We start from the raw sequence: 7,471 nt of genomic DNA on the forward strand, positions 1-7,471 counted from the left end.
AGGCCGGGCCACCCGCCACAGGGAAATTCACGTAACAAAGATGATGGCTCCGGTGTCCACACAAATATGATGATTGTGGCGCCTCGCAAAAAGATTGTGGCCTCGGCGCCCCACGCAAGGTGGCGGAGCTGGCGCTCCCCTGAAAGATGTTGGCCTCGGCACCCCGCACAAGATCGCGACCCCAGCGCCCCACACAAAGATGGTGGCCTCGGCGCCCAGCACTAATGGCGCCCATGTGCTTCCCACAAAGTTGTCGGCCCCGGCACCCAGCAAAACGATTGCTGCCCCGGCACCACCACAAAGAATCCCCCCCGGGGTCATGAACAATTATGATGGCACCGTTGCCCCGCACAAAAATGGTGGAACCAACGTCACGCACAGAAATTGCGTCTCCGGTGCCCCACAGAATCATGTCAGCTTCGTAGCCTCGCACAAAGAAAGCTACACCGGCGCCAGTAATAAAAATGTCCGGTCCGGCATCTCGCACAAAAATGGTGGATCCGGTATTCCGCACAAAGTTGGCGGCTCCGTTGCCCCAAACAAAGATGGCGGCTCTGGCGCCCCGAACAATATTGGCACATCTGGCTCCCCTAACAAAGATTGCGGAACTGGTGCCCCTACAAAATATGGTGGCGCTTGTGTCCCGCACAAAGTTGGCGGCTCTGAGTCCCCAGAACAATGATGGCGGCTCTGGTTAAAACATTATATCTCTTTATTAATCATTATGATCATTAAGAAATCATTAAGAATTCAAAGACCAAATAAATACATACTTTGTTTATGTATTCGCAAAAGGAGGACACAAATAATCCCCCAGAGATGGGGTCTAACGCGAGGGAGGAATTGAATGAAATCAGTATTTGTAGGGAAATGGTGTTAGGAAAATTGCAGGAATTGAAAGCCGATATAAAAACATAGTAAAATAGAATACTGGAGCAGGAATAGGTGATTTGGCCCCTCGAGCCTGCTCCGTCATTTATTGAGATCATTGCTGATCATCGAAATTCAGTACCCTGTTCCTGCTTTCTCCATATATCCCTTGATCCCTTTACCCTTAAGAAATATATCTTACTCCTTCTTGAATATATTTAATGAATTTGTCTCAACTGCCTTTTGTGGTAGAGAATTCCACAGATTCCCCACTCTCTGGGTGAAGAAATTCCTCCTCAACTCCGTCCTGTAGGGGGTTGGCGTGTGCCCAGTCAGCTTCACATCTGACGGTCTCCGAGCAGTTCGAATCGTCCCCACACCCCTGGGTTCCAGACACTGGACTTAGGTACAGGCGGCGATAGAGAATAATCAAGCAGACAAGCGGTTTGGTGCAAGAAAATTGCGATTTTTATTAAAGGCACGATAACACAATCTTACTGAGAATTACTGATATAATTACGGGCATAAACAATTACAATTATATGGGAATGGGGAAAACACGGCTCATCGAGGGAAACAAATACGTTAAAAATCCCCTTATCCTTATCCCACCCCAATACCTAACTAGATTAAGCTACGAGTGGCCAGGAATTCATGCTCACCATTTCGAAACCTGTTGCTTTAAATAATTGTGGGTTTTGAGGTTCCATCTGGTTGTCCTTTGTGGTTTGTCATTGCCACATGTTCATAGGGCGTGGCGATGGAGTTGTTTGTGCGAAGCACCCTCCTTTATTTCCTCCGTTAACGTCTTCGTTCAGTACCTTGTTATGATGGGTCATCTTCTTCAGACGGTTGGTCATCGACGGGTTTTACTGCGGTTGGGGCTCGGTTTGCGGTTTTTACCATTACTATGAATTTCCTACCCAAGCTTCGAAAGCCAGTTTATTCTTATTTGGGCTTTACTGTCCAAGCATCAAACGCCAACTTATTAATCAAACGCCATCTTATAACTAAGCCATTTGTCCCTCAACGCGTCTTTCCGCTGCCCTTCTCTGCCTTTACCGGTTTTACCGTTGTTCTCATCTGGTCTCATCAGTTTGTGGCCCCGTATGTCCTGTGCGTTTTCGATTCGGGTCTCGTTCTCCTCCCGCGTTTGGCCCCTGGTGTAGTAATGGGCGTCCTTGGTGTCGATTGGCACGGGGAGGGAGAAGAGGGCCTGCAACAAGGAACGAAGCAAGAGCGAGAGGCAGGAGGCAGGAGCAAGAGGCAAGCAATAAGAGAGCAAGAGCTACCAGTGGGCTTAAAATTATACCTGGTTGTTCACCCCTTATCTGCACGCCAAACCAGGTCAGTCCTTTGTCTAACATTTGGCGGGCTCGTCTAAAATGATTACAGCCATTTACTTTAACGACTTCTGGGGCGGTTGTCTCCTTGTATAATGGCTTCGATATCCTGGATGTTTGTTATTTATGAGACTTAATCGTCTTTCCTATGTTGGCAGCTACATGTGAGCTGTTAACGATTATTTATGTGAGAAGTTAATGGCCTTCAGATTAGGGCCATTCTGACTTGATCTGTTCCAAGGTGAAGAATGCATATTCTGTGTTTACCTAGCTGTCTGGCTTTAGAAAGGGCAAAGTCATTCACAGATACATGCAGTTTTGTTTCATGTTTTGAAAGGGCCTGCCATCTGCAGGGCCTTGCTTTTAAAATCCTGCAAGCCTTGCTCACGAGGTCTCAGATGCCATTTGGGTACCCTTGTTAATAACTTGTCCAGACAGTGTCCCTTTATCCATAACTTTCGGGGAATGTGGGAATTTTTGAGAACCCTACACTCCCCCCTGTTGATACTGAACTCGCTTTAAGTATCTTCCTGACAAGGTGACCAAAATTTCCGACCCGCCATTGTGAATCTTCCCCTGTAATTACCTATATATGATCCCATGACACATGCATTTCCCATTCTGTAAAAAGGTCATATACATAAGCATACATAGAATAACCACAGTCGTTTACACACATCCAAGCATTGAGGGGGTCCAACACCACTGCACCACTTGGTACACATATATCTTTATTAAAACAAAACGTCGAAAACCTTTATTAAAACAGCAAAAAAGAAAAAAACAACAATCTTTATTCGGAAATACCAAAAATTCAAACAGGTGTATCTCCCTCCACCTTCACATAATGTTCCTTCCAGGTCCTTTGGTTTAGGAATTCTACTATTTGGCATTTTCCCTTGCACTGAGTGCATACCAGGTACAATACTATTCCCAGCTGGCAAACCACAAGGATATGGGAAGCCAGACTAATCCACGAAGGGACTTCTATGTTTTCAAAAATGTCCCACCAGGGTAGAAATACTATGTGCAATATCTTAGCCCCTATCTCTATCGTCTTTTGCTTCAGAGTGTAGAAATATTGCTGTGAGACTATTACTGCTTTGAGTATTTTGGTAAGGTGTTCTGGGAGAGGGGGGATTTCATAGCCGAAATGCGCTACGTACTTTTGCAGGTTGCTGAAGTTCTCATTTCCAGTGAGGTGAACATTGGAGGGATGAGGAATGGGGACAATTCGTTCCTGAGCCACTTGAACTTCTGCCTCGGGTTTAAAGTAGAAACTGCTGTCACTTACCGGACACCAGCTATGCTGTCCATGCTGGTAGTGGTGCGCAGCTGTGGTGACACAATATGTCCCACCTCCTATATATGCTACCTGTGGGGGAACATGGTCTTGTGCCATTACCTCCATGGTACAATTTATAAAGTTTCGCGCCAGTAGCCTTAAACCCACACTGTGGTTTTGAATAGGCGTTCAAGTGCTGGGGACACAGTATTATGTGTGCTCCCCGGCTCCGGCACCCCGAGAGGTCAGTACCTGTCATAGCGTGCTCCCACTTTATGACTTAAGGTGGGACCACTGTGAAACGGATGAGTGCACCACCTTGAATGACTCCAATGTTCTGTACCCTGTATACCGTTGCGGGTTGGGCCGTCCCACCCATGAATGGCACCCTCACTACTATCCCCATGATAGTGTGGTTAGAGCGCCCACAATCTACTGGGACACGGTAGGCCTCAGAAGCTAGCCGGAGTTGGCACGGGCTCAATGCATTCTCAAATGGATGGAGGACTGCGAGGTGCTTATTGCTGATCCAGAAGGGGAAGAAACCCTGTTTTAAATCCTGCCGTTTACTGCGGCCCTCGCCCAGCAACCAAGCCCCGTACAGTACACACACCTCATTCCGTACAGCCTGATCGGAAGCATTCCTGTCCTCTCTTATGAGGGCATTTACAGTCTTTGCGGGCTTCTCCAGCACAGCAATGATCTCTTTTAATTGGACAATCATAGCCTGGCCCTCGTGTAACTCTGAGCCTAATACTGTATTTTCATCCATTAAGATTTCCCGCAATTGTGTTTTCAAACTGTTTATCTGTGCCTGCAATTCTATGTCATAGAGTCATAGAGTCATAGAGTTATACAGCACGGATAGAGGCCCTTCGGCCCATCGTGTCCGCGCCGGCCATCAAGCCCTGTCTAATCTAATCCCATATTCCAGCATTTGGCCCGTAGCCTTGTATGCTATGGCATTTCAAGTGCTCATCCAAATGCTTCTTAAATGTTGTGAGGGTTTCTGCCTCCACAACCCTTTCAGGCAGTGAGTTCCAGACTCCAACCACCCTCTGGGTGAAAGAGTTCTTTCTCAAATCCCCTCTAAACCTCCCGCCCTTTACCTTGAATCTATGCCCCCTAGTTATTGGCCCTTCTACTAAGGGAAAAAGCTCCTCAGCATCCATCCTATCTATGCCCCTCATAATTTTGTACACCTCAATCATGTCCCCCCTCAGCCTCCTCTGCTCCAAGGAAAACAAACCCAATCTGCCCAGTCTCTCTTCATAGCTGAAGCGCTCCAGCCCTGGTAACATCCTGGTGAACCTCCTCTGCACCCTCACCAACGCGATCACATCCTTCCTGTAGTGTGGCGACCAGAACTGCACACAATATTCCAGCTGTGGCCTAACCAGTGTTTTATACAGCTCCATCATAACCTCCTTGCTCTTATATTCAATGCCTCGGCTAATGAAGGCAAGTATCCCATATGCCTTTTTTACCACCTTATCCACCTGTTCCGCCGCCTTCAGGGATCTGTGTACTTGCACACCCAGATCCCTCTGACCCTCCGTCTTGCCTAGGGTCTTACCATTCATTGTGTATTCCCTTGCCTTGTTAGTCCCCCCAAAGTGCATCACCTCGCACTTTTCCGGGTTAAATTCCATTTGCCACTGTTCCGCCCATCTGACCAACCCATCTATATCGTCCTGCAGACTGAGGCTACCCTCCTCACTATTTACCACCCTACCAGTTTTTGTATCATCTGCGAACTTACTGATCAGACCTTTTACATTCATATCCAAGTCATTAATGTAGACCACAAACAGCAAGGGACCCAGCACCGATCCCTGTGGTACCCCACTGGCCACAAGCTTCCAGTCACAAAAACAACCTTCGACCATTACCCTCTGCCTTCTGCCACTAAGCCAGTTTTGTATCCAATGTGCCAAGGCACCCTGGATTCCATGGGCTCTTACCTTCTTGACCAGTCTCCTGTGCGGGACTTTATCGAAGGCCTTACTGAAATCCATGTATACCACATCCACTGCGTTACCCTCATCCACACACCTAGTCACCCCCTCAAAAAATTCAATCAAATTAGTCAGACATGATCTTCCCTTGACAAAGCCATGTTGACTATCCCTGATTAATCCTTGCCTCTCCAAGTGGAGACAAATTTTGTCCCTCAGAATTTTTTCCAATAATTTTCCTACCACTGATGTTAGGCTCACTGGCCTGTAGTTCCCCGGTTTTCCCCTACTTCCCTTCTTGAATAATGGTACTACATTAGTGGTTCTCCAGTCCTCTGGCACATCCCCTGTGGCCAGAGAGGTCCTGAATATATGTGTTAGAGCCCCCGCAATCTCTTCCTTTGCCTCACACAGCAGCCTGGGATACATTTCATCTGGGCCTGGGGATTTATCCATTTTTAGGCCAGCTAAAACCACCAATACCTCCTCCCTCTCGATGCTAATATTTTCGAGCATATCACAGTCCCCCGCCCTATTTCTATGTCTACATCCTCCTTCTCCATAGTGAAAACAGATGCAAAAAATTCATTTAGAACCCCTCCTACATCTTCCGGCTCCACACACAGATTGCCACTTTTGTCCCTAATGGGCCCTATTTTTTCCCTAGTTATCCTCTTACCCTTAATATACTTATAAAACATCTTAGGATTTTCCTTTATTTTGCTCGCCAGTGTTATTTCATGGCCCCTCCTTGATCTCCTAATTGCTTATTTAAGTATCCCCCTGCACTTTTTGTACTCCTCTAGGGCTTCCTCCGTCTTTAGCCTTTTGTATCTGCCAAAAGCCCTCCTTTTTTTCCTAATCCATTCTCGTATATCCCCTGACATCCAAGGTTCCCTGTGGTTTTTGGAACAACCCTTGACCTTTACGGGAACATATTGCCATTGTATGATCTCAATCTCCCTTCTGAAAGCCTCCCATATGTTATAAACAACCTGTCATCCAGGTTGTTTATAACAGAGGATCCCGCGTTAAATGCTGTGAAAACAGCATTCCAGGTTCCCCTTCTTTGCCTCCCCGCATTACCAAAATACTCAGTGTGTGTAGTGTACAATTCTGTCTTGTCTACATTGTCAAAATCGAACCAGTAGAATTTCCTAAACATTTCTTTAAACAGGGCCTGGTATAGCTGTTCTGTCTCTTTGGGGCACCAATCAGGTAAGTGTACCTTGGTAAGGTTTAAAATCACGGAAGCTACCATGTAGTGTACCCCTTGGTATAGCACCTGTGCCGTTGGCACTAGTACCAGCTCATTCCCTGGTCCTTTGGTGGTGGCAGGGCACCCCTCTCTGTGTGTACTTGCTGTTTGAGTCATGGGCAGTGGCTTTCGGGCGCGTGCCATTAGTTCAGTGGCTTTAACTGGGGATGGGGAGCCTGCGACTATGCAAGTGTGTAGGTGTGAATCCCATTCCACCCCCCTCCCCTAACCTGCCATGATGCGGAGAAAATGATGGATATGCCTGTGGGGCAGGCCCTTTGAGACACCCACATACAGACATAAATTCCTTCTTCCTACTCCCAACACTTATCCCAGCATACTCTATTCCCCCCTCGGGTCCCTTTGACCATCCAGCAGGTGTCATTCCCCAGTCGTAGCCAGACAGCTGTACGGCCCCCCATGTCTCTGCTCAGCTTTCTTAGCCACCACCACCTTTCCAGGGGAATCTTGCATCTGCAGGTCAGGCACAAGCGTTTCCCCTCAGCGACCCCGAACCGTGAGGCCACAACCTGTACGCTGGGGCAGGGGAGGGTGAACCCGATCTGGCTGGAATACCGGGTGGAGTTGGATCCCAGCCACCCTGTCAATCTTCCATCATGGGAATAGATGGCAAGCTCCTCAACGCCTCGTTCGCTGCCCCCAGCAGTCACAACCGGTGCTCTCTCTCCTGAGCACCCATAAATGTGGGAGATCTCTACGTCACCTCGCTTCCCAGTTCTCACTCCTATGAGGGCGA

Source organism: Somniosus microcephalus, unplaced genomic scaffold, assembly GCF_052327205.1.
Source record: "Somniosus microcephalus isolate GS21.2 unplaced genomic scaffold, FLI_Smic_1.0 scaffold96, whole genome shotgun sequence".
Taxonomy (NCBI): Eukaryota; Metazoa; Chordata; class Chondrichthyes; order Squaliformes; family Somniosidae; genus Somniosus; species Somniosus microcephalus.